Source organism: Haemaphysalis longicornis, unplaced genomic scaffold (genome assembly GCF_048455015.1).
Source record: "Haemaphysalis longicornis isolate Haplotype H1 unplaced genomic scaffold, Haemaphysalis longicornis Haplotype H1 scaffold_6, whole genome shotgun sequence".
Lineage (NCBI taxonomy): Eukaryota > Metazoa > Arthropoda > Arachnida > Ixodida > Ixodidae > Haemaphysalis > Haemaphysalis longicornis.
The window spans coordinates 20089875-20117801 of record NW_027526407.1 but is presented as its reverse complement, the minus strand read 5'-3'; the positions used below and the strand labels follow the sequence as shown (position 1 = coordinate 20117801).

Here is a 27927-nt window from a genome sequence, read left to right as displayed (position 1 = left end):
TGGGCGCGTGTTTTTCTTTCTTTCTTTCTCACCTAATTAATAAAAAATAATAATGTAACGTCACTAACGGTAAAAAATAGTCCAACCATACCCCTATGCCTTCTTTGGCGTTGTAGAGTGCCCGCATTTCTTTCTGTATTTCCTAACGAGCCCCTCATTTCCAAACCATATATATATAAATATATATATATATATATATATATATATATATATATATATATATATATATATATATATATATATATATATATGGGACAAATACGCCTGTTTTCCAAACCATGCATTTGGTTAGTTGAGTGGGACTCATTTTTTTCTGGCATTTTTCTGTTGGCGCCCCATCGGTAGGGACAGCGCGCGTTTTTTTTTACATGTTGTTTTTTGTTACGACTAGACCAGCGCAAGCCCGGGCTAGGTTTTTACGTGCTTGCTTCGTATAGGAACGCCGGCGACTTGGTGCTTTGAACCCGTGCGTGCTGGTGACAGTACGATTGAGCGAACGATTAATACAGACGGTGACATTAGCCCTCTACGCGTCATGCGCCCAGTCTGTGCTTGTGTCAATGCGCAGTAAGCACGCAACGAACCTGTTTGCATTGTGCATCAAGCGCTGAACATGCCCATAGCCACCGAGTCTCAAGTGGAAGCAGCTGGCGTGATGACAGCGGAAAGCGGGAGAGGAGAGATCACGGCGGCAGCGGACGATCAGGATGGGAGCCGCAAGAGGCATTCGACCACAACCATGGTCCTTGCCAGCATTGACTAACTGGAGCGCATGATTCGGATTTCGACAACGGTGTGAGAGATCGTCATGAGTGTAGTGGGAAGCGCGGTCTTGTTTTCTCCACAAGCGGTGCATCGCATTATATACTGTCGTGTTGGGCCCATGACAATTATTTCTGCCTTTGTTCTTGCCCACTTGAGATTTAGTGTTGTCTCGTAGTAAACCGGTGAGTGAGGTTACTGCTTGTCGGCGATCTTTTGTCTAGTGAGATCAGGCTCCCAAACCGTATCGTCTTTACCATTCTATCTGTCCTTATCCTTAGTTTGGCCAAAACGTTGTCCGCCTTTATGAAGCGTTTTCAGCGCGCTGATTCTGCGTTTCATCTAGTAAAAACCTATGCTGAAAACGACGGAATCTAGATAGAGCGTACGAGACGGTCAGCATAAATATGGCTTCGGTGATTTTTGTACGAACTGCACCTGTACTAGTAGTAAAACGACGGCCGCCAAGCTACACGTGCATGTCCGTTAAGATCTCGGAGAAAATGCTTGTTAGCGGCAAACGGAAAATAAGTTTTTGTGGAAACTGGCCTAACATGAATATGTGTGGAAGAAAGAATTGAAGACCCATACTTTAATTAGTTGACAAATAGGAGAATCTAATATGACCTCTGCAAGCAGGAACTCAAGAAACCACAACGAATTTTTTTCGTTTTTTTGGAAAACTTGGAACGACAATTTTCGTGAATCAGTAATAAAAATGTACAAAAATTCGCAATACTTACGTTTGCATGATAGCTCATCGAATACTGCTGCAGTTAGCACAGGAATAGTGAGACTGAAATGGGGACGGTATTACCGCCACTTCTTCTCAAGAACGCCGAACAAAAGCCCCCGAAAATCTATTAGGAAACTGACGAAAACATTTTTTACGCAGATGTAGTTTCCAACTCCTTGAAACAATACATAAGTTACTCTTTAGGTTTGCCTTAGGCGCTGGCTGTGTTGTGTTTTTTTCTCCCAGCGCTTTCGTTGTCCGCTATTTTGTGATGCGACCTTTGCGGATCAACAACATATGGAAAAGAAAAATTTGATAACAAGCCCTGGCTTTTTGAGCATTACTATTTAATTTATTTTGGTACAAGAATATTATCTGTTCGTAGTAAGATGGCCCCGTTCATTGTAAATGTGAGCAAGTCCGCGGTGGTGTATGATCCCGGTAAGCTACAGCAAGAACTTCGGGCCTGCTTAAGGAAAACTGTGTGATTAGTATATTTTAGGCCAAGGTGTTTGAGGCGAGTACAATTGTTGGAGATGCGCTATTTTCAAATCTGTAACAATAGGAAAGAGATCTCTTGCGACCGTCAATAAAATTAGCGACGCTGTTGCAAAAAAGGGAATGACCTGTACATTCAAAGAGTATCTTGGTTTTAAAAAAACAAAACCCCTGGTGGACTGACAAAATGAGCAGTAATCTGTAATATTTTATGCGGTAAGAGGTCTCCTGAAGGCTGTGAACAAACTAGTGCGGAAGAAAGGCTTTTTAAGACTTCACATTTTATGAAGAGCCAAAATTAATGTGAACCTTTAGATGATCTTTGAATCCATACAAGAGTAAAAAAAACCTTTCTGGGGAACCTTTCTTCTTAGTAAATACTAACAACCTTCGCAGAAAACGTGGTGCTAAAACATATGCGTGTGTAAAAAAATGTCTGTGTTTGTATATGCTAAACACTTTTTCTGTATATAAGAGAATATATGTGCGGCGCTGCCACACGGCAAGTTGGGAATAATGATGGCGGCCAAAAAAACAACCATGCTATTCTTCGCTGCTTTCACTGCTGGAGCAGTTTTAATTGTTACAGCAAATAGTAAGTAGAATATACGATTCCATTCCACGCGCACGCTACAATAGAAGTTTAATTTGTCAGATGAAATGCAAAGAAAACAAATAGTTATGTAGTGCAGCATCTACGTATTACTGACAAAGAAAAATAACATATAGGGTACAGGTAATCTTTTAGCAGCAACCGTTGTTGAAAAGAAGGGGCTCTAAAGCTTACCGCATAGTTTTCATTGTTTATTGCCGTGCGCAGCGGAAAATTGAAATCTTATTTAGATTATGCCCACTTTGGCAAAGGGAAATACATTGCACAACATGTTTTTCCATAGTGGCTTTCTGTCGTATTGCCTAATGGAAAGAATGAAGAACGTCATGCGAAACCGAGGGGGAACTTTCTGATTTCTTACAATGAGCACATTTTGCCTCATATAATAATACTGCGAATTTCCCTGAGAGTCGTATTCGTGCACACTGTACAAATCCTTGAGAATTTAAAGGCTATGTTCTGATTTTGCCGCCATCAATTTGGTCACCGCTCGTGGTGCTTTTAGAAAACTAGGAAGTTTATACGAAGATGGCAAATTTGGCGAGTTCGTATGATTTCATACTGAAAAACAACCATAGCAAAAAAAGTCGACGAGGAAGGCACTTATTACTGAATGGAGTGTTATCTCTCCATTTAGAACTATTCCTTTTTTAACTCGACTTTTCTTACCGACTCGTGCAGTGATGGACAATTCAAATACGAACCGCGGAGTGCACGGCCGAAGATACCGGTGCCGTCACCTGGCAGTGGCCGAGGGAAACGCACGGACATGTGCAGTTGTGATATCGGGTGCGAGGGTGCGTGCTCTACTGCGATATGTAGCCCTCTCCTCGGTCGCATGATTGGCTTGTCGCCACGCCGGAAGAGCGTTGTAAGCACTGAAATACTACCGCCGCTGCAGCTGAAAGTGTTGGTCGCGTTGAGGGCAATGCGGAAGGTAATTGCTTGCAGCTGCGGCCAGTGATTTGCGTGGGAAGGCGTACTGTTGAGCTCACGATGCTTTCTTGAAGAAAAGCAACGCACTGAAATGTAGACAAAAATAAATGCATGACGCCTAACCTGTGATGACACTGCAATGTTTTGCGTTTATGATGCCGTGGCTCGCTAATCGAAGAACTAGCTGGCCGCCAAGACTCCGCCCTATTTTAACGAAGCCATGGCTGAGTCATTTCGCGGATTCGGTGCTTGCAGCAAACAATAGATATACCCCCAGAATTCGTCTCCAATGACGTGCATTAACTGCAAGCATTGTGATGACTGGGAAAATTACTGGCAGAATTCTAATATTAACAAATATTAGGAAGATAGGCAGGTCCAAACATTTTATAGGCCAGTTCCCCTTACTGAAAAATTTTTGGCGGCCTATGTTTGTGGCAGGCACCTTAGGGCTTGTAGAAATTTGCGGTGCGGGCAGCACTGAGCATGGTTTGGGGGTGACACACTTGTCCACCGTTTTTTTCTCAAGTTACGGTCCCATGCGCAGCTACGTCGGCAATGTAACGCCGGCACACAAGGGGCCCAAGCGCTTGGGTGAGTCGAGCACACAGGGGCCGCAGATACTGTCTCGCGACGGATCACTAACAATTGTTTTCAGCGCTATTGTGTCATGGTGACAAGGCAAGCATGCGAGCAAGCAGAGGGCAACATATCGAAGTGGGACACGCAGCCTCGCTCCCGACATCACAACTGCGCATGTCCGTGCGTTTTCGACGGACGCTGCTAGGTGACGGCACCGGTATCTTCGACCGTGGGCTCCGCGGTTCGTATTTGAATTGTCCATGACTGTACACCTGCTTAATAGGACACAACCGCGTTGTCTTAACATGCTAATCAGCATAGAAGAGAGGTGCAAAGGGCGTTTTACATTTCTAAATATTGTGAATCTCGCGTTAGCCAACCCACCGTGACCTTGCACAAAAAGGAAGTCTCTTATCTTCCAGAGCGTGTGCTTTGACCAGAAGCCAACGTGCGCAATAATCCCATCTGGATTGAAACTTTTTTGATCTCCGCGTTTGTCTGTTTATATGTTTATATGCTTGCTTTTTGAATAAAAAAAACATCAATCGTGAGTAACCAGCACTGCGTTTGTACCTTTACTCGTCCTTGTGTTTCTTGCGGTGGTTGTTTTTCAGTAGAAAGTTCATGCACACACGACGGTAAAATAAGCTGGGCAACACGAGCGCGTGGCAAAATGTGTTGCAGCGCCACCTGACGTTGCACTTCTCGTGTTGAGACTTCAATGTGCGCATGCTCGTCCAGCCCCAAGACCAGGGCCCTATTATAGACTGCAAAAATTCGCAGGGAATTCGCCATGTTTTCTGTGTTAGCCCTATGCAAGCAGTCAGTGACGTGATGCACGTATAGCTCTGACGACATGCAGTGTACTTTGACGCTTCACTCATAAACATCAGAACTACAGTATCAAAGATTGCTCATAAAATATATAAAAACACTGGGCATCCATTCTAAAAATTTAGGCGGTAGCTGAGGTTGGCGAGGCAAACACAATTCTGTGCGTCAAAATTGGGGTCAACACCCCAAGGTGATGGAGTAACGTTGATCCAAATGTGAGCGAACGGGGGATGTCGAGCTAAGGAACATCACACAATCCTTTTTACCGTACCTATTTATATCTTTCAATCGCTTTTAGTAACATAGTTGACCTCTCTGCTTCAATGCAAGATTTGTTGCGTTATCACCTTCCCGGCCACCACCGCCACCACGCTATCGTCTGCTGCTATGTTACAAGTTTATGGCATGATCTCAGAAAAAAAAATTGGGCCCATCTCCTCACGAGGGGGGACTCGAGTAAAGGGGGTGGGTGTATTGCTTTAACGTTAGTGTTTGGGGGATGGTGGTGGGGTGGTAGTGAATGTGTTAACTATTATTGCTTAATATTAATATTTATTATTATTTCTTTCATATATTAATTATTACTTTCGTGATTTTGCGACTCGAGTCCCCCCTCGTGGAGAGATGGGCCCACGTTTTCTTTTTTTTGTGACGCACGAAGTGAAGGCAAGGAGTAGGTTGTTGTAAGTCGTTATTTATTTATTTGTTGCTGTTGTCGTTGTATTGGACGTTGAGAACGACGGCTTTGTGGTCGCTAAAGTGTACTGTTAAGGGGTCTTTAAGCAGTGCTCGTGCGTTGCAGCAACTGGTGAAGACGAGATCGATGCAACTGCTGCCGTGTATCAGCAGCTTCTTGACGTAGTTTGAATGAGTCAAGGATATAAGGCGCGTTCGTGGCCTTTGATTGTGTGTCGCTTTTGTGGCGCAGTGGGAAGAGCACCATGTACCTCGCGTTCCGCCCACAGGGTCATGGGATCAAAACCAGGCGCCGATAACTATTCCTTTTTTTATAGTTGTGGGGGAGGGGTGCGAACGGACAACAACGCTGCACCTGTTGTTGAGAGCGAGGAGGGTACGGGGGAGAGACGCGCACCTGCGCCTCGCCGCGACGCGCATGCGCAGTGAGCGTGTGGACGTCGCTGCCGACGGTCGAGGGACATCGTGCGACTAAGAAACGCCCCGCGTTTAAAAGACGGTCGCGACCGTCGTTTGTATAAAGCTTAAGGTCAGCGAAGCGCTACGCCTGATAATCGCCGAGCATACTGATGTCGCCGATACACTCATTCGTCACGCTTGACTTTAATCAGCGCAGTAATGCATAAAACAGTCACTTTTCTTTGTTATTTTTTCCTTGAGTTTGATCATGTGACCGAGCAGCTTCTAGGAGGAGTGTGGACAAATGTCATGCATTGAGTTTTCTGTCATGGAGAGGCTTCTACTGCCCCCTTATGTTGCTGTTACGCTAAAAAAATATATGTATTTTATTGTCAAATATAAATGACAAAATAGGGCACGCTATTTGTATGCTCGGTGATTGATAACTCGGAAACAGTCATAATTACTATTTCTTCCGGCAGAAAATATGCGTCAAAGCGCGTGTCATGCGAAACTACGCCTGCTGCAAATTCACGGACATTTCTTGGCGCCGAAGGTCGGTGAAATTTTTTTGGTGCGGAGTACTTTAGGACCGCCCAATCTCCGTTCGCGTCCATCTGTGCGCACACCACCATCAAGCAAAATCAAGCGAAATTAGATTTGAACCGTGAGTTGCAGCTTCATTTAGCGAATAATCAAGCTGCAACTCACTTCTCAAATCGAATGATGGTCGGAGCGCAAATCGGATGTCACTCAGGGCGCAACATGAATGTAATTTCGAGTCCCTCTACACCGCACCCTCGCCATCATCCACGGCGTTGAGATGCTGCCATTCTTGCCGTATTTGGCGGCAAAAGCAGCCGCCATTTGCAAGCTGTTACATATTACGGCGTGCCTTTTACGCAGACTAAATCTGCCAAAGTGTGACGTATGTATCCTATTCAACCTTTTACCTTACGTCGCACATTTTCAGCCAATCACAGAGAGGGTGTGGCCAGCAAGCTGTAATGTTGTTGAATGGTAAAGACAGGCCTACGTTGTTATGTCCACGGCCTATCGTCTAGTTTTGCCTTGCAAGCCAAGAATTGTGCGCTTCACGTACAGAAAAATAAGGCAAACTTAAGAACTGTTGACAATAAACGTCATGAAATGTAAAAATGCTAAAAGCTCTCACAACCGCTTTGTCAACCGGAACCACGTGACCAAAATTAAAAGCCAACCACAAAACACTTATGGCAAACTGCAGTTCCCTGGAAACTTGTTCAGTCGAGAATAGGGCGCCCAGTCTTTTTCTTTGCTTCAAGGGGCAAAGCTGACAGCTTTGAGCGCTTGGCGCTATGGGTAACTTTTTATGCTCAACAAGTCTCGCTGGCACACGCTTCGGCTGCGAACGGTGAGGGTTCAGCGTGCTTTCTTCTAACTGCGGGCTGTGATAAAATACGCATCGCAACCAGATTGCAATATCTTAGTTTTAAACGTACAGCATTTGGTAAAACGTACAGCAATTCACTGCGTATTGAAACCAATTACTATTTTTGTCCTTTTTTTGTAAAATCTATAGCCACACCGATCTCTGCTAGCGTTTTTTCTTCAATACCTTCTTTAGTAGTTCTGCAATTTTGCTTCTTTTAACACTTAATTCAAATAATCTATTGCTCGCCTCAACTTTCTATTTTGGTGTGCTCATTTTTTAGTTGCCAACCAACTGCATGTTGCAGGCAAACATACAAAGACGTGGTAAGATATAAGGGGCCTAAGATCGCCGGCGGTGGGGGCAACCGATGTTTTCTGTTGGATAGGGGCAGAACGAGCAACGCACACTTCCCCCTCTCCGTTCGCCGCCCAAGTGCGTGCGAGCGCGGCATGTTGGCAAAAAAAGTTACCCCTATGGCCAAACCACGACCGGCTTTAGGCCAAACGCCCAATCTAGCAAACTTTGCTGCTTGAAGTTTTAGAAAAGGCGGGGCAGCGAGCGTGGTTGGACGCGCACGTGCACATGGAGGCGTCGACGCCCAAAGTGAAAAGTCCAATGTCGCGGCGATGCATTTTGACACGCGCTCGTGTTCCCGGGCCTATTTTGCTTCCTGGCGTACGTCCGAATATGTACGAAAATTTCTCCGTGCTTGCCCGAGCCTCAAGCTTCTTGTCATTTGCGTCGACGGCTTTAGTATCGTGTTCTTCCACGCATTCAGGGGAACAAGCTGATCTTTTTTTAATTTAAAGAGAAGCTTATGGCTTTATTAATACCCACTGGAGAATGATAGTTTAAAGGATAGGTCCATAATTAGACTAATGCATTGTATTATTCGGACGAATATTTGTCTTTTGAGTACAAAGACTTGAGAACATGATGACACATTACTGTTGTGAGTTCAGATGTAAATACTAAGATAACTTGGGGAACTAAAACATTTCGGTAATATTCTGCAACCTCAAACACACGTAAATCTAGTGTCAGCTTATTGTCAGCTTACAAAAAGGACAAGATGAGTTAAGTTGATGGTTTCTTGTGGGGTTTTATAGCACAAAATCGTTTTGGTGTCAGTTCAACGAACACCTGTTTCAGATTAGCATGGTGTGTTGATAATAGGTCATTTCTAACTGAATAAAGAGTCAAACTTCCTTCATATTGGCGCGCTACAAAAACCCACCATTAAACATTAAACAATAGATGGGGAAACCGCAATCACCGCATACAAACGCACACACACACACACACACACACACACACACACACACACACACACACACACACACACACACACACACACACACACACACACACACACACATATATATATATATATATATATATTTATATTAGAGAGAGTGAGTGAGAGAAGAGTACATCCTTGCTGCCAACTACGACGTCCCACTTTGGAAATTGAGAACAAATTGCGAGAAAATTCTGATGCGCTTGTGAAATTAAGGGCGTCTTGAAGCCCACTACGGCTCATTACCCTTATTACAGATGCGCTTTCACAGAGATTTTATTGCTATGTTGCTTCTTGCTTGTGGACTACCAACCATGATTTATTTCCTACACCTTACGAGTGGCATGAGTTGGTGGTATTCTGTGATAAGAGATACGGAGCATTGGACTACTCTGATTATACGCGGGGACACAATCATGTCAAAGCCAATGGATGACTTTCCATAAAAAAGAAATGATTTATTTCCATAAAAGAAGTACAATTTATGGAGCGTATACCTTGACAGCATATACAGTGGGTTTCAGCTATCTTGCATAGGCTAAAGTTGTGGGACTTGTTGTATTTGTCAGGCCAAACCAAACAACAGTCAATAAACTAGAAAGTGTCGTTGGCACTCACAGAGTTCCTCCATCACAAAGGCCCACCCTCACCACTCCAGCAAAGTGAGCTCTACGTTCACTTTCAACTCATAAAAAAACGTTAGTCCTTCGGGAATGAGCAACTCTGAATGACAACACAGATTACCAAAAACCTGCCAACAAAACAAATGTGAGGCGGGTGGAGAATGGACGGTCCATGAGAAGTTCTCAGTGAAACTATCGGCTCTGGTTATACGACGACATTGTTGTTACTTATGTTTGGAAGCCCTAGACTGAGAGCTTAGCAGGAAGGCGAGGCGAAAGCAGCTACTAGTGTCCGCGCCCGGAAGTGGCATAATGGGTGATGCAACGTGTTCACAAGATTAAACGAACTTTTGCTGTACCCATAAAGTAAACGTTGATGTTGGTAAGTAACATACTTGTATTTGTAGCGTCCTGTCAGAGCGAAATTCCTTCGGATATGAGTAGTAAGATGAGTGAAAATCAAGAAGCTGTCTGCGAGCAGTGACGAGTCCTGAAGCTAAATATTTCCGCAGATGTGCTTCTTATTTCCGAAGAGAATAGCGCTTGTTACGCGCTTGACACCTTGCAAACACACTCACTGCCACCATCACCTTGCGCTCCACATTCTCCTGTTGACTCAGAGTTGTTATTTCCTCCTTTCTCCACCCACTTCTAGAAGGCCATCAAAGAGTTTCTTTACTCCATGATACTTCCTCTCCTCTGAGCCTCCTTCCCGACTGCGTATTCAACACCCTTATCATTTCCCTCTTCACTTTCCCTGATTCTCTTCCCGTGCTCGTTTCCCCACTCTCACACACCTTAGCTTCTCCTCTAGCTTGATCTCAGCATACCATCTGTTATTTCTTTCAGCGAGTTTCATTCCTGCAAATTGTACCCTCTTTTTACCCTTTATTTTAAAGCTCTTACTGCTGTACCCTATTACCTCTCCTTCTCACTTTCCCCTCACCACTTATAATTGTCGTAAATGTTTTATCCTTGCACATCTTCTTACCCTTTTCTCCTCTTGTCGCATATCTTTACTGTTCTCATATCTGAAACTTACCTTACATTTTTCAGCCTACCCTTTATATGCCACTTTTGTCACTTTCAAAGTCTTTCCCTTCACTGCTTGTTTACTTTTTTCCAATTCACCAATTCCCACCCCCTTCCCCGTCAAGCCATTCTCTTTTCACTTCACTTCCCGTCCTATTCTTTGTTCTATCCCTCTCCATGGCCCCGGTACACTCCCCTCTCATTTCCTCCAAACCTGTACACTACCATAGAAGGTTCTCCTTCCTCTTTCTCTTCCTTTTTTTCTCTCCTTCGTATTTACCACAGTTTGTTTGCTCTTCTACATTTTCCCCACACATCTCCGTGTTTTTCCCTTGCCAACTGACAATACTGGCTTTCTCATCTTCTCCAGCGTCATTCGCTCCCTTGCCTCTGCCATTTTTCACGTTCCCTTTACTACTCCATCTCCACCCTCCTTTCCAGCTTCATCTTATTATCCCACTGTATCTTATACCACTCGCTATTTTCCACTTCTTATTAAGTAAACATGCTTGCCTGGTTCACGTGAACATGTGAAGAACGCGTAGATCACTAGTTCTTCATCGGTGGGCTTGTAAAATGTTTTGAGACTCTACGATTGGTGGAATACCCACCTGTGGATCGGGAGAGCCAGTGTGACTCACGTAGGTCCCACGCAGGGAACACTAATTTTAAGCAACCAATGGAGAATTACTGAGCTACCATTCCCCGTGAGTCCGCACCCCTTCCGTTTGCCAGATGTGGTCTTGGGACGGGGGCCCCACACCTAAGCCTGTACTCCGATTTATTCAGGAATGCAGAGTTTGTCTATATTTTGTTTTCTATGCGGTATGAAAACGTTTGCAAAAACTTCTAGCGACTAAGTTCCCCGTCCTTCGTTGTGGGAAGGCTCACCGTAAACATTACCAGCTTTTATCGTGCGCTGCTCCTTTTCAACTCCGCTCCTCGAGTCATAGTAATTCTCAGGAGACTCCTCAGGAGACATCTACGACTCCAAGTGACCAGTTTTTAAGTGCAGAGCACTTTAGAGGCTAGCCTTGTCGTCGTAGCTCGGTCGCTGGACACAAGTAGAGCCACAGGGAGTTCAGTCGTAGCGGCTGTCGTCGCGGCGTCCCACAGAGGCTTCGAAAGCCACACGGTTTATATAGCCATAAGCGTTTGAAACTTGTGAACCGTTCGCGCTTTTCATACATCTCCCGTTGTTTAGCGCGAAGCGCACTGGAGGTACAATTGAGGCACGATATACGTAATTAATCGCCAGCACCCGCGCTCATTTAGTTAGGAACGTTCGTTGGGTTGGTTTTACGATAGTAAGCGAAAAAAGGTGAAAGTGTAACGCCTGCACGTGGGGACAGGAAAAGCAAGCACAAAAACAACAGAACTCCCGCTGGCGCAGTTTCAGGCCCTGAGCGCGTGAGCACTGCGAAGGCGGGAAATTTGAATCGCATTGGGTAGCAGCAGTTAGCGGATAACGGCGCTAAAGCCTATTATGGAGAATCAATGCTGTGCACTTCCGACAGCTTTCACGTTGAGTGGAACGGCTTTATTTTTTTGCTAATAGGACGCTGCTACATAGAATGCACGAATGATTATCCATTACGATATTCCCTCTTTTCTTAAAGGAGCCATGAAGAGAAAATGCAAGTTGGTTTTATTCGAAAGATTTCGTGTTTTATAGTGCCCCCAGCGCTTGTCCGGATACAAACGATGCTTTATTCACTGAGAAATTAAACAATTTATGTTAAAATTTTGATTTTCCCGCTAAATCGTTTGTTTTCGGGGTGTGCAATGACATCACAGCAACCGACCACTCTGCAACCTAGAATACCTTCATTCACACATCCGCCATACAGGGTAGAGACACGTATACGCTGGCGCCGCCATTTTGGGTTTCTCGCTCACCGCCGAAGCAAGTCATTGTGTCAGAACCGCGCTAAAATTATCGCCGCAACGCGGTTTACTGAAGAAGTTTGAATCATATTGTCTGTTTCGCGTTGCTAGGTCTCGTGGGAAACGAAAAGAAAAACGCGTTGAGCACGTTGGCCCAATTGCGGCGGCACGGGACCGTTCAAAGGTTGTCTCCACCCTGTACAGCGGTGTTGGTTTGTTCCCGCGTTTCTTTACGTTCCGTAACCTAGATGGCGCCACCACACCGTGGCAAACGTTTGGTTTGTTTTTGCCCGTATTTAAACCTGGCTTGTTTTTGTTCTGGGAGAAAATATTCGTTCTCTGAAACAGTGTTCGCTCGAGAAATGTGGTCACGTAAGACACCCTTGCTTGCGTCAATCGGCCAGTGTCGTCTGAGACAACCCCAAGCCCCGTAGTACTGTGCACCTAAACGAAGCATGCTGTGCGCAGTGCGAACAGCAGTACGCATCAGTACTTCTATGTTTACATGTGCTTTCGTAACTTCCACTGTCTGTCCCATCATTCTTATTGATTTGTAAAGAATGTGCCCTAAATTTAAGCGCAAATCGCTCGTTCGGCTAGTTTGTAAGCTCTGCCTAATTTGCGTCTGCTTGTGCCGGCCTCCGCCAATCGCAGAGTTGGCTTGAATGACATCATAGGTTCTGTTGCGGGAAATGAGCTAGTGGGTCGCATGGCCATTCCCTTTTTTCCTAATTATGTAGCTTATTTGAGCGAAGTTTACGTTAAAAGTGGTGTCAGTATGATTCTAACGAGGCAATCTCTTGAATGAACCAAACTTTTATTTTCTCTTCATGGCTCCTTTAATGTTCCCCCACCGTGTATAGCCTGAAACAACCTATCCCCGCTTACAACCGTAAATTTTCAACCCATTCCCAAAACTCCCTTGCCGTTTGACCCTTCCCGTGTGTTGCCGTTCCCGTAACTACCTTCCCAATTGTCGGCACTTCTTCTTTCAACCCTTTTCCAAAACGGCGTTCCTGTTTAAACCCGTTCCCAATACACCCTTCCCGTTTCAACTAACTCCCGAAGTGCTCTTCCTTTGTCGGACGGAACACCACTGAAAAAAAGAACACAACACAGAAGGAGAGACGAGACAACACAACGTGGGACCAGCAACTGAAAGTTAATAGAAGAAACCAGGGTTCACAGGGTGTATCCCTGTGAACAATAAAGCCAACGCATGCGCCAACACGTACGCCTGATTTGATTAAAAAAAATCGAAACTGGCCCAGCAAGCTAAACTTCTTCCATTTGAATTCGCGTCGTTTCAACCAATTCAAATTTTTGAAAGTATGCGTTACCGGATTTGAAAGAGTTCCCCAAAATGTGAATCCCAGGAATAGGCCATGCATACTATAAAAACGTCTACGCAGCAATATATCTGACATTGAGAATACGGCAATTATTCAGGACCGATGATAGTTTGCGAAGGCCTGAGGCTGATAGTGTGCTCTTGCAGCGTCTAAGAGAAGGAAATGCGTGCAATTTCTTGTTTGTCTGGCTTCTGTAGGGAATCGAAAGTTTGTTCGTTCAATAATGGTTCTCTTCAGAAGAAAAAGGGCGCTGAAACAATATTATGAGGGCAAAAAACGTTTTCCAGTACCGGTGCTCCTGGCGGCCACCACGGCAAACTAATCAGTCATGGCCGGACTGATTTCGTTTTCAAAAAAATGTGAACGGAATAACCTGCGCAGCGTTTTGTGCAAATACCTACATTTGCCCTTTTTATGATCAAGAAGCGTGCACTAAAGTGGAATTCAACTACTGCTATAACCCATTCGACAAAATTGCATGCATTCAATGTATTACATGTTTGCGCTGTCATTTCAAAGACAAGTTGTCAAGCCGGCAGCGGCTCCCGCAAAAAATGTTTAAAGCACTCGACGGATTACAACCTCAAGGTTGTGCACTACCTTTGCTTTTCCACGTACAACGTGCCCACCTTTGTATTGTACGTTAAAAATTGCACGCAAAAGAATAAATCGTGGGGTGTTCTTAACACCTAGATCAAAAATGTGTACAAAACATTTCTGTCAAAAAAATATTTCAGCTTTACACTTCAATGGCCAATATATTTCTGACACCTGCATATAAAGTGACCGTTAGCCTCACTTTAAAATGAATCGTGAAAACCATTAGTGTAGTCCATAATAGTCGCTGGTTTTACAAGATGCGGTTTGTATTAGTTAGCTGGATTTGCTAATTAGATTCTGTAAGATCTTTTTTTTGCGGAGAAATAAAACAGTAGCCGTTTGATACCCCTAATAAAACACGCCGCAGTGCTCAGTGGCTAAGGCATTGCGCTACTGGGTACATTGTCGCGGGTTCGACTCCCGGCCGCGGCGGCCTCGTCGGCCGCTTTGCTGATGGAGGCGGAAAGCAAAAACGCCCGTGTGTACGAGATTTCAGCACACGTTAACGAGCCCCAGCGAGTCAAAATTGATCCGGAGCCTTCCACTACGGCGCGCGTCATCGCCTGCGTTGCGTCGGCGCGTTAAACCCCACAATCTTCGATCGATACCTCTAATAAATTATTTAATTTATTTGTTAAAAGACCCAACTCCATTCCCGGAACGACACAAGCAAACTGACACTGCTTCTGGAGTAAGAAATATAGTTTGTAATTTCTCGTATTCTCCTTTTTCTTTGTGTCTTACATAATAAAAGAAATGCATGGGCATTCGTACGTAAAACAGTTGAACACTGTGAAACTCGCTCGCTTTTTACGGGAATGCAATCCACACTGCTGCCGGTATACGCCTGTGAGCAACACGCTCCGTACCGCTTGAACATCGCTGAAACAGGCGGAAAGGTGCCGTTTCAGCTGTACTTCCCCGTCGCTGTACAGGGTTGGACGTAACGCCGCAACCTATGGGTTATTTTTAGTTAACCCTACGCATCGTCAAAAGAACAATTCAATAAGGATTTTTGGATAATAGAACATGTTTCCACTTTGATTTACCCAGTCTAACTCTTGTTAATATGAATTACGCTTGACGTAACGGGGTTTGTTAGGGCCGGGAAGGGGCCAAGTTAGAAAATAGGAAACGGGAAAATCGTTTTCTGCCGGGTTTTAACAGGAGGGAACGAACGGGAATGTTTAAATATGAATGGGTTTAAATGGGAACAGGTGAAATCGGAAAGAGTGAATCGTGAACAGCATTTGGTGCTGGGGTGAAACGGTGGGGTACACACGGGAAAATTCAAATGGGAATGGGTTCAAACGGGAAGCTTCTCCGTACAAACCCTGCACTTATCCATAGCAGGAACCTACCACGACACAAATAAACGCGCTATAGCTTACTGCCTCATTTACTTATATACCAGCATTAATACTTACACGCAAAACTACAAACAGATGTACAGACAAACGAACACACAGGAAGATAGCCGACCACGGATGAGTCAGCGATGCCAAGCGAGTTAAATGTGGTGATGATGACAATGAAATGTGTCGTGATCGTGAACACGGTGATCCGTATGGATGCGTTCAGTTATGTATAGTACATGGTAAAGAGGGATTTCAGACGTAAGCGATCAAGGGTTTTTCGGGCAGAAGGCAAGTTTATAAGACATAACCATGTACATAGTGCACTCCTCAGTTGGATTCCTACAGAAATTGGCAGCCTGGAAGACAATAAAAGAAACATTGTTCGTTTTATTTTGAGGTTTAACGCGCCCACGCTACACAGGCGATGAGGCGCGCCGGAGCGCAGAGCTCCGCATTAATTAGGACCACCTGGGCATCTTTAATGTGCGGGTGAATACTGGCAGCATCCTTTATAAAGAGTGGAACCACAATATTTTGGTGCGCATTCGTCATGCACGATAAATGCGGCAACGTCCGCAAGTTATCAGTTATTGAACAATAAGGTCGGAGCCACCAGAACGCTATGTAATGCTGCGCCTGCAAAGCGTGAAGATGCAGGATGATGATGGTGGTTTGATGTTTATGGCGCAAAGCCAACTGGGGCAAAGAGCGCCAAAACAATATTCGTATATGAGAGGTGATACCTTAAACACTAAGTAAAATCAGCAAAAACAAAAGTAAAATCACAAAACGACAATGAGCATGGCTGGTGTGTAGGGCCAGATTAAATGATGCGCGATAGGAAATGAGGTTTAAAAACTTGACTTCTGACAAATACTCAAACACACGTTTCACGGAAACAATGGCTTCGTCACCTAGAAAAAACGATGGATGTAGGGGAATATGTTGTCTGTAGAGTTCTCTGAAGTGTTTGTGTCGTGTTGTGTGAAGTGCCTTGCATGTGATTAGTATGTGTACTACGGATAGGGCGTCTCCGCACCTGCTGCACTGGGGTCTAGACGATCCCGTCAGCAGATTCGAGTGCGTCGCATGGGTGTGCCCTATCCGCAGCCTACCCAAGGCGACTTCCGTGTGTCTGTTGTGTGAGTCAGATGTGTACCGTCCCAAGTGTGGCTTTATTACATGTAGTTTGTTGTCTGTCTGTGCATCCCAGTGTGTTTGCCATTTCCTACGAAGGTATTGTCGAATTTGTGGCTTAAGGTCACTCTGTGGTAGTATGGTTATATCTACTGTGTCCCTGAGTGCAGCAACTGCGGCCTTCTGATACGCAACCTCATTGCCAGCAATTCCAGCATGGCCTGGAACCCAGCACAACACCAGAACAAGTTTGTGGGCATATATAAACATGATAGTGTTGAAAACCATATGAACAATTCTGTTTTTGCATGGCTTGTATGATGCCAATGCGCGCACAACGCTCAAGGAATCTGTATATATGATGGACTTCGAGATTTTGTGTTCAAGAATGTGTTGTGCAATTAGTAAGATGCCATATGCTTCAGCTGAGTAAATTGTGGTGTATGTGCTCATGGTTCTGCATGCATCAAAGTTTGGTCCATGAGCAGCGCAAGACACTATGGTTGCAGTTTTTGATGCGTCACTATAAAACTCTGCACATTGATACTTGTACTGCAGGGAGAAGAAGTGCTGCACAATTGCAGCTTGTGGTACCCTGGTTTTATCAATATTCATGAAAGACAAGTAACAACACACAGGTTGAAGCTGCCAGGGTGGTAAAACATCAGTAAAGGAAGATGTGTAAATGTCTGAAAAGGAGATGTTGAAATCCGAAGCTTCCTGTCTCACTCTAAGTGAGAATGGCAAAGGAACGGACGGGCGATTTACAAACACTAGTGATGTGGATGCATCATTAAAAACAGGTTTAAAAGGATGGTTATTCATCGATGAAATTTTGAAAGCGTAGAGCAAGTCCATGTACGTTCGTTGGTCCTCAAGGCACCATTTGTTACATTCAACGTATAGACTCTTTGCCGGGCTAGTGCGGAACGCACCCGATGCAAGGCGGAGGCCCAAGTGGAGTACTGGGTCAAGCATTTTTAGTGCGGTTTTTGATGCCGACCCATACACGACGCTGCCGTAGTCTAACCGGGACCCGACTAAGGCGGTAAAGACCCGGAGAAGTAGTTCCTTGTCTGCACCATAGGATTGGTGGGAGAGCACTTTGAGAATGTTTAGTATTTTTAGGCATTTATGTTTAAGTGCTATGACGTGAGGTATGAACGTGAGCTTGTTATCAAATATGACACCTAAAAACTTGTGCTCCCTTTTAACAGGAATAGATGCACGGCCAACAGCAATCTCAGCGTCCGCACTAAGCCCGCGCTTGCGGGAGAACAGAACACAAGTACTTTTTCCCGGGTTCAGTTTAAAACCGTTAAGGTCCGCCCATCCAGCAAGCTTCTTAACACCGAGCTGTACTTGACGTTCGCAAATTGACAGGTTACAGGATTTAAAAGATATTTGAACATCGTCTACGTAGATGGAACAGGAAATGGTTGGTGGCAATGCCTTTCGGAGGGAGTTCATCTTAACTATAAACAATGTGCAGCTTAAAACTCCACCTTGTGGCACACCATTTTCCTGCACATGTATCCCGGACAGGGATGACCCAACCTTAACACGAAATGTCCTCGTGGACATGTAGCTAGAAATGGTATTTAACATGTTACCTGACACACCAAAGGACTTCAGGTCGCTAAGGATGCCGTATCACCACGCTGTGTCGTAAGCCTTTTCAAGATCAAAGAATACCGTAAGGCAGAACTGCTTATGAGCAAATGCATCTTTTATGAAGGATCCCAACGCAACAAGTTGATCGTTGGTGGATCGCCCCACCCTAAAGCCTGCCTGGCAGCTCTCGAGAAGACCGTTGTACTCAAGGAAGTACACGAGCCTGCGATTTATCATCTTCTCGAGCAGCTTGCACAGGCAGCTTGTCAGGGCGATGGGACGATAACTGGCGGGAGAGGAAGGGTCCTTTCTTCCTTCAGGAACGCCACTACTATGGCCTCCCTCCAAGAGTGTGGGATCTGCCCCGAAAGCCATATTTTATTGTATAGGTGTAGGAGTGTTTCAAGAGTGTCTGGGTGTCGGTGTTGTATCATGGTGTATGTAATCTTATCTGCCCCTGGAGCTGAAGGTTTACATGTGCTCAGGGCAACCCTCAACTCATAGAGAGTGAATTCAGAATTGTAACCAGATTTTGACCTGTTAGTGTCTTGTAGGGACTTTTTTTCACACGCTGTTTTATGTTTCAGGAAAGTGTTTGTGTAGTGTGCAGAGTTGGAAACGTGTTGGAAGTGTTGTGCAAGTGTGTTAGCCTGGTCTTCTAGTGTGTCCCCTGTTGTACTGACCAGGGGCAGGCTGTGTGTCTGTTGTCCTTTAAGGTTACGTATTCGCGTCCAGACTTTGTGAGTGTCGGTGTATGAGTTGATGGAAGTGAGGAAGGTGCGCCAACTCTCCCTTTTCGCCTCACGACGCACACGCTTCCCAAGAGCCTTTGACTGTTTAAAGGAAATTAGATTATCTGGCGTGGGGTACCGGCGAAGGACACCCCACGCCTTGTTCTGGGCCTCTCGCGCCCGCCTACAGTCCTCGTTCCACCAGGGCCTCCTTGGGTTGCGGGACGCACTGGAGGCCTGGGGCATGGACTTTTCGGCGGCGTCGAGTATGTGTGCCGTGACGAGTTGGGCTGCTTCCTCCACGTGTAGGTGTTTTATGGTTGTGTGGTGTAGTTTAGATGTTTCTGTGAATGTACTCCAGTTTGCTTTTGATTCATTAAACCTCTTATGGGAAGATGGACTGCATGGGCCTTTACCTATGTATGCTAGGGAAGTGGGGAAATGGTCACTACCATATGGGTCTGTGCCCACACCCCACTCAAGACATGGAAAGAGAACTGCGGAACCAATCGCCAAGTCAAGATGCGAGTATGTATTGTGTCGTAAGTTATGGTATGTAGGCTGTTTTTTGTTGAAAAGGCATGCTCCGGAGGATGTAAGAAACTTCTCTATCAGGCGACCGCGGGCATCCGTTCTGGAGGAGCCCCAAAGAGAGTTGTGCGCATTAAGGTCGCCTGTTAGTATGTATGGTTCGGGCAGTTGGTCAACCAGTGCCTCGAAATCAGAGCTCAGAAGTGCAAAATCAGGAGGAATGTAAATGGAGCATACCGTTATCAACCTATTAAATATTACCGTACGGATTGCTACAGCCTGGAGGACAGTTTTCAGAGTGACAGGGTGGCAGGCTAAGGATTTCCGGGCAATTATGGCCACACCGCCAGAAGAGTGTGTGCAGCAATCCCTGTCCTTTCTGAAGACCATGTAACTATTCAAGAAATTTGTGTGCTTGGAATTCAAATGTGTTTCCTGAACACACATTACACTTGGCTGATTAGCATGCAGTATTTCGTATACATCGTCAAGTTTTTTAAGAAGGCCTCTACAGTTCCATTGAATTATGTTTTCTCTTCCCATTATTTAGTGTGAGAGCTACTGGAGTGTGTGTGTTTGTTTATGTGTCGTCTTTCGGGGCTGTGACTCTCGCCTTTTTTGGCTTGTCGGGAGGCTTTGGCGTCGGGACGCGTTCCTTGCGCTGCGTTGCAGGCAGGAACGGCCCGACATCCATCTCGTCATCGGATGTCCGAGGGGTGCCCGACGGACTGGGCCCCCCGGACTTGGCCCCTCTCGGGAGCCCTTCGTTTGAGCCGCCACCGCTGAGGGCGTCCGGGGCGCCAGAGGTGGCACGGGCGGTGCGGTGGCGGTGGGAACCGGTGCGGGGCCCGTGGTGTCCATCACCTCGGTACCCTCCAACGCACTGGAGGACGGGGAGACAGAGGCGGGAGCGCCACCGGTCCCGACGGAAGAGGTTGGCACCACAACCGCTGCTGCCTCAGCAAGCGGCGTTGTGGCGGGTTGTGCTGCCTGAGGCAACCCAGGGGGGGGGGCGGGAGAGGGACCAGGTCAGACTCGCTGAACTGGGTCTCTGTGGAAACCAGACGCCGCCCCGCCCCCCGGCGAGCTGCGTCGGCGTACCTCCCCAGGGGGAAAGAGGCGAACCTCTTTCGCACCTCTGGGAAGGTGATGTTCTCAGTTACCTTGATGTTGATTATCTTCTTTTTAATTTAAAATTTTTCGCATTTGCGGGAGTAGGCTGCATGCGCCCCCCCGCAGTTTACACAAGAGAGGGTGTCAGATGGACAGTTGTCGCTCGGATGGTCATGCGACGCGCATTTTGCACATGTCGTTCGGCCACGGCAAGAGTTTGTACCGTGCCCGAACCGCTGGCACTTAAAACAGCGCCGCGGGTTCGGGATGTAGGGACGGATAGAGCAACGGATAAAACCTGCATTTATGTATTGTGGAAGAACTGCGCGGTCGAAAGTCAAGATAATGTGTTTGGTGGGAATCTCCTTGTCGTCTCTGCGGATAGTGATGCGTCTCACGGTAGTGACGCCCTGATCCTTCAAGCCGGCAAGGAGATCCGCATCCGTTTCGTTCAAGAGATCCGTCTCGGATATCACACCTTGCGAGCTGTTGAGGCTCCGATGGGGTGTGACCCTGATGTCTAGATCAGCCAGTTTAGTCTGAGCTAGAAGCTTCGTGGACTGCTGCTTATCATTTACCTCGATTAGTAGTTCACCAGACCTTTGTTTTTTGCACTTATATGATTTTCATATTATGGCTTCAAAATATTTTGCGATCAAGAAGACTGACTGAGATGCAAGAGGGTGGGTTGGATTGAGGGACTCCATGACAAGAAATCGAGAGTAATGATCTGTTTCAGGAAATGTCAAAGATGGCAATGAAGGAAAACATACTTCGGTGCGGCCCCTTTTCAGGGACCGATCACGTTTGGGGGGGGGGGGGGTTGTAATTACCATAGGGCATAGTATAAAAGCACGGAGACTGGGGTACTTTCTTCTCAAACCTTACCCTTATAGCCTGAGAGGTCCCGGAGCTCCCTGCCTGGTAAACAGACAGGGAGCCCATCCGCCGGAGCTTGACCTGGGCTCCGACGGCCACCGTTTGAGGCTTCTACCCTTCACCTTTAAACACATCACCACGGTAGGTTACAGTTTATGTTGGGGGCTCGGGGTCCGCGGTATCGCCAGTACCGTCACCAAGATTACTCAAGGTGCCCCGTGCGGGGGTGAAGATGCAGGAATTGTACGGTTATATTAATTATTTAATTTATTTATTTATGTATTTATATTTATTTTTTTATTTATTTATTTACTAATTTATTCATTTATATCCAAAGGGCCCGGAGTACATTACATCGGAAGGGATATGCGAACATACTAAAAAAACACCTCTTGGCCGCAATATTCTGATAAATAAGACATTCGGACACTAAAAACGACCTTAAAAAGAAACGAAACGGAAGCATCGAAACAGCCAAAATACACGAACTGAAAACTGCAATGCATTATAAACATCACAAAAAAATCCCGGGCCATCTCCACTTACGTGAAACCTTGGGAGGGGCGAATCATGCAGTATATAAGTGTGTTCTTGGCGCCTTCGCGTTTTTGCAACGGAGGTGAAAACATTGGGGGGTAGAAAGAATCACTTGTTTTTGAACCAGAAGCTCTCTAGCGCGAGGCGTAACCGAGTGTCCTCGTGTTGTTTTAGTACGCCTTACGTTCTAGCGCAAGGTGTAAACGAGTTTTCCTGTGTTTTAGTACCGTGACTACATGAAAAGATGATTACGGTGAAGATTATGACTACAACTATGACAGGGGACACCAACAGCCCTAGCCCTTAAGGGGCTTCTCCCCTTAAAAGTCATTTCCATGAAAGGCTAAAAAGGCAGTTTGTAATGGTGCCTCTGATGTAAGTTGGCTACTTGTGATGGCTAGGAATTTCATTCGGCGATACTGCGCAAGCGAGGGGAATTTCGATGAATGGTTGTTCTGGAGAAAATGATGGAAACAAGCTGATGCTGCGATTCAAGGGGTGGAAATATGATAGCCTGAAAAATCTTGGGCATGGGGAAGGAAGTTTTTTAGAGAATACACACTTTGCTGCCGAGAGTATGACAATAAAGTGAACCTTGCCGCTTTATTTTGGAAGGACTTTAACAAGTTTGTAAGATTAAGATGATTGCGGTGCCATATTTTTGACACATGTGAACGTATAATTAATAAGACATAAGCGGGAATCTGGTAATAGAGTTAGCCTGCCGTAAACGATGGTTTAGAAGTGCAAGCTTTTTCAGTTATTTGGTAGTTATAAGTCCGACATGAGAGTTCTAAGACTGGTTTGCATTAAAAAAGCCCTAATTATGTGAATGAAGGGACGGGTCAACTAGCGTGTTGTTAATTGTCTATCTGGTAGGACAGTACTTGTAAAAAAGTTACATATTTTATTTTATCTGCATAAATTTCTATTTTACATGTGCGACACCAGTCTGTTAACTTTGCTAGATTGGACTCTAAGGCAACTACGTCAGCCGGATTACTATTGTTCTATAAACCACACAGGCACCGGGAAAAAGACGAACTTGGGAGTCAATATTCTTAGCTGTTCAATAATATATAGGAGGAACAAGAAGGATCTGAATACTGATGTTCGGGATATGCCAAACTTTAAGTGCACATTTCAGGAAACACTACTATTTTCACTGCCTGTGTTCGAATACTTAAAAAATCCTCATTCAAATGACTGGTGTTACCGTGCAGCTAGAGATTCCGAATTTCAAACAGCAATGGCCCATAGGGCACCCGATCAAACGCTTTCCACATGTCTATGAAACGGACCCCTAAAACACCAACCAATACCTGGTGTTTCCCAAGAACGTATTCACTAGAGCCCATCACGAGAATTTGTGAAGGTAGCCCAAGCATGCGGGAGACTTTGTGAGACTCCGGGAGTGAAGGCCGCCAACATAGCTGCACATTCTGGAGGCGTAGATAATGTACTGTGGCAGAGCATGACACTAAAAGTGGAGAGGGATGAAGACATTCACACATGGGCAGTGAATAATATGGATGACTCCAATCCATGAGGGTACGAATAAGTGTTGGCTTCGTAATTTAGTACGTACAGTCATAAGAGAACAACTTTGTGTGTGAGGTAGTTTGATAAATATGCAAACATGTGGAACGGGACGCCTGAAGACTTCATTGCCGAGTGGATCGCTTTATGACAAACTTCGTTTTTGTTTCAAGGAACACCGAAGAACTCATGCTGCGAAGGCACTGCGCTTCTCAGCTTGTTTGGTTTTATTCGCGAAGCCGATGACGTGTACGCTGCCACGACCATAGTCGAAGCCAGAAAGTCGAAGCCAAGATACGACGGGGTTCTTTAGGTGATTTCAACCCTACGAGGGCAGCCACATTTCTTGTAGGCCAGTTCAGTGAGAAGCGATGCCACAGAAAAAAAAGGTTCGTCAATGGGAGAGACCTGTAGTAGGAATTTGCCCTCCTGGTTGAACATAGGGGTTACGGAACAGAAAATGCGCTGCTGCAGTATTTTCTTCAGGAGGGGTCAATGACTTGGAAGTAACTATTGTTTTGTTTCGAAGCTGTAGAACTGAACGGATTGAGTTGCGTTCATTGTGCCTGAAAACGTATGAGCAGGAAACTCAATTAGCAAGGCGGCTTCCGGGGATCCAGCATAGAGCAGGAGGACTTCACCAACTGCTCAGCCAGCTTGATCATGTGCCTCTAAATCAGCTGCTGCGGTCGTGTCGAATCTGGAACAGTCCTGCTCTCAGGGTGTGGCGGCCCTACCAGTTATAGCAGCTAACGCCATTGTAGAGGAAAGATAAAAAAGAAAAATGAGGCTGCCACAGAAGGCGGGGTTAAGGGGAGGGACCAGAAAATGTGGAGAACCTTTACTAAGATGCGCATCACAAATCGATATCAAATGGTCACAGTGCCTGTGGAAACCTGCTACATTACATATATGGAGATATTTGCGTCAGCAAATGAACAAAAAGACGCCCGCTTAGTGACTTCAATGTTTACATGTCCGTCCAGTGCTTCATGCATATTAGATGCGACTGCATCTCATTCACTCGCCTTGTGAATGAGATAATCTGCAATAATCCGTGATAATCCGTGAGCTGCGCTCACCGCGTGAGCTGCGCTTTCCGCTGCTCACCCCCTCTCCTCTCCGATAGCGAACACTCTCTCGCGAGCGGCATTGGATTGAATTCGAATGAATTGGCTTGGTTTGGCTTGGCTTGGATTGGATTCCACTTGGATTGGATTGGATTAAAGTGGATTGTGTTGGATTGTGTTGTGTCATAGCCGCGGCAGACGCACTGGCGCCGGCACGTCCCCTCACCGTTATGCGCGCTATAAAACGCGGTGCCTGCGCCGCTCCGCTCCATCGTTCCAGCGGCATTCCTCCGCTGTCAAACGCTGCAACGTGAACCCCCTATGCGTCGCATCTACACAGGGGTTCCCGCTAGGGGAGGTGGGAGATTTTTTTTGCTTCTACTGAATACCACAGTACTGGTTGAACCACGTTGATCACAGCCACCTACTCTGTGTCTATGCGTGTCTTTTTTAGTAAATTGCTAGTCAACGGTCGGCGTTCGTGTTGTATGTGCCCAACTAAATCAGCCAGCTTGTACATGTGCCTCTGAATCAGCTGCTGTGTTCGGATTGAAGCTCAGACACTCTCTTGTACTGAAGTTATAATTGCTCATTTTCCTGCAGTTCGACACACTGCGCTAATCCTGTCTAGTTTGGTGTGAGCGGCGGTGCATATGACTTCCTCAACACTTTGATGTCTGGATTTCAAGTCCATGGCTTACTACATCACAGTCCCCTATGCCTCTCAACGAGATAAGTGAATTTCAAGGTGCGGACAAGAACTAGGAAGAAGATCCACGGCAATGTAAGCCGGTGCCACGTCATTGTCGTGCAGATAAATTTAAGCTGTCCAGTTCGCCGTAGAAGACGTTGTGGCGAAACATTACATCTTGATGCGTCAACAGCACTTGAGGGAAGCGTCGAGAGCCGTTGACAATGCAGCCGAAAAGAAACTTGGCGTCGCAGTTGTGAACGGACATATCACTCCTATAAGCGATGCCTAGAAGGAGCCTGGATTTTTTTGTTGTCCTGCTCCTGGAGGGATTGCGAGAGGTTCAAATTACTGGTAAGGGTATAAGGGTTTCTGTAGTGCTGATGGTGCCTTCTGAATGATGTGGTCCACAGTAACAATGGTGCAACAAAATAAGCGATGGTTGTAAAAGATAATCCAGCGCCTCGAAGCTGTGCTGGCACGAATCTATTCGGCACATCGTTCGGAACACGATGACATATTATGGTGAAATCGTTTTCTAGGGCCACTAGGACTACTTGCATTTTCTCGCTAGTTAGCGACCGCAGAAGTGCGCAGTCGGATACACGTTTTTCTCCAACAAGCCTCGATTTCGGCATATCAATCACCAGAACCTGATGTTTTGGAGCGAATTAACGTAGGTCCAGACGAACACGGCTTGATTCGCACAGTTTCCATTGCAAGAATGCGGCTTCGCCCCGAATTGTCCGCTCTCTGGATGTGGTGACGGCACCAGTTACAGAAGCTAACGCCATTGTATGAGGAAAGGACAAAAACGACGAATGAGGAGGGCCACAGCTGGTTGTGATCAGGGGAGGGACACCAAGATGTGCAGAGGCATTACTGAGATGCTCCTCATTAATCAATATCACATGGTCAAATTGCGGGGGAAACATGATACATCACATATATGAAGATATTTGCGTCAGCAAATGAACAACGTGACGCCCGCTTAGTGTCCGTAATGTTTCATGGCCTGCCAGTGCTTCAGACATGTGTTGCTTCTAATAAATAGCACGGTATCGTTTGAACCACATCACTCACAGCCAGCTCCTCTGTGCCTATGCTTGTCTCTTTTATAAATTGCCAGTCAACGGTCACTGTTTGTGTTGTCTGAGCAGTACTGAATCCGCTAATTTTGCACGCTGTATATGTGCTCAGGCGAAGTACCATCTCAACCCAGTTGTATGTTTGCTTGTTTCTCGTAAAAACGGCCAGCGCTTCTCTTTAACAGTAGTAAAGAAATATATATGCTATGAGAATGACTTTTCAACTTTTTATTTCTCAGCGAATATGAATTTTATTTTTTTAATTCCTGTAATCATAATAACCTTATTTTATCAAGAAATAGTTCAATATGTAAATGACTACCTAAAGTAAAATGATGACTTTGTTATTGGTAGCAACACGTGTCTAATCGTTCACTTTGAATTTGAAATCATTTCGATAAGGCTCATTTAACCGCTCTTTTACGTAGGCACGCAGAGATGGGTGCTTTAGACCGCCAAGAATTTTTTCTTACTGGACAATTTTGCGTGCGAATTGTTATTACCGCACAAAACTGTATATATTTCCACTCGTGCTCTTACTCAATACCTTTACATATCTAAAGCAGTACTATTCACTGAATGCTCATTTTTTTCATGTCCAATTCGTATTTCGAGTGGAGATGAAATCAAGGAATGTGTGGGTATATGACCAGTAAATGCGGGAACGATTTCCTAATGGCCTTACTTAGTTTGCTATTTTTCATTAGAGCATGGCGAACACACTCAATCTATCTTAAGCGTGCAAACGTTTATACAAACTTTCACAATGCCTGCAATTCTTTCACTTTTGTAGATGAGTCTGAGGAGCCACAAGTTGGATGTACGAAAATTTTGCCCGGAAGCTTTCGTAATGAAAATAAACCGCGGGGTCTTACACGTTTCTGTGCTGACAGCAGCAACGCAACTGACCAGGATGGAAAATGGGTTGCAATGGTACGAAAACTTTCAGTTTAGCATTGTTCGGAAACAAGAAGCCGAAGGCAATTTACCTTATATTGCTGAAGCCAGAATTTTAATCGTTTTTGTAGTTCTTAACGAAGCCAGTGGCTTAACGCGTGATTTATGTTTGATGCAACCCTATAAAACAGGTGTGCAGCCACTTTGGATCAAAGGTAATGCTATTGCCTTGACTGCTTTATAATTCAAAAAGCGGGACCCGGGCTTGGAGCTGTACATTTAACAAGACATTTTAAGCATCCGTTCATCGCTGCAGAGTTCCCAGGCGACTGTTGGTTGTTCTTAGAGTGTGCCGACGAGCACTTTAATTTACATGGTCCAGAATAAAAGTGCAGAGTGTGTCACGCGTGCTGTAGATGCAAAATAATTAATATCTGCAAACTATGCAAACCACACTTTTTAGCATACAAGCGCTTCC

At 45.4% G+C, this 27927-nt stretch overlaps 1 long non-coding RNA gene across 2 annotated transcripts in view; it reads left to right on the top strand.

Moving 5' to 3' along the window:
- Nucleotides 1–2490: 2490 nt before the first annotated feature.
- Nucleotides 2491–27927, top strand: part of LOC144141424 (uncharacterized) — a 38686-nt gene continuing 13249 nt past the window's right edge. Inside the window, exons 1-3 of one of the 2 annotated variants that reach the window (XR_013316594.1) lie at nucleotides 2506–2591; nucleotides 25377–25557; nucleotides 27346–27485. This is a non-coding gene — a long non-coding RNA (uncharacterized LOC144141424). Of the gene's footprint in view, nucleotides 2592–25376; nucleotides 25558–27345; nucleotides 27486–27927 lie in introns of both variants that reach the window. The other variant, XR_013316593.1, reaches the window with a different exon arrangement.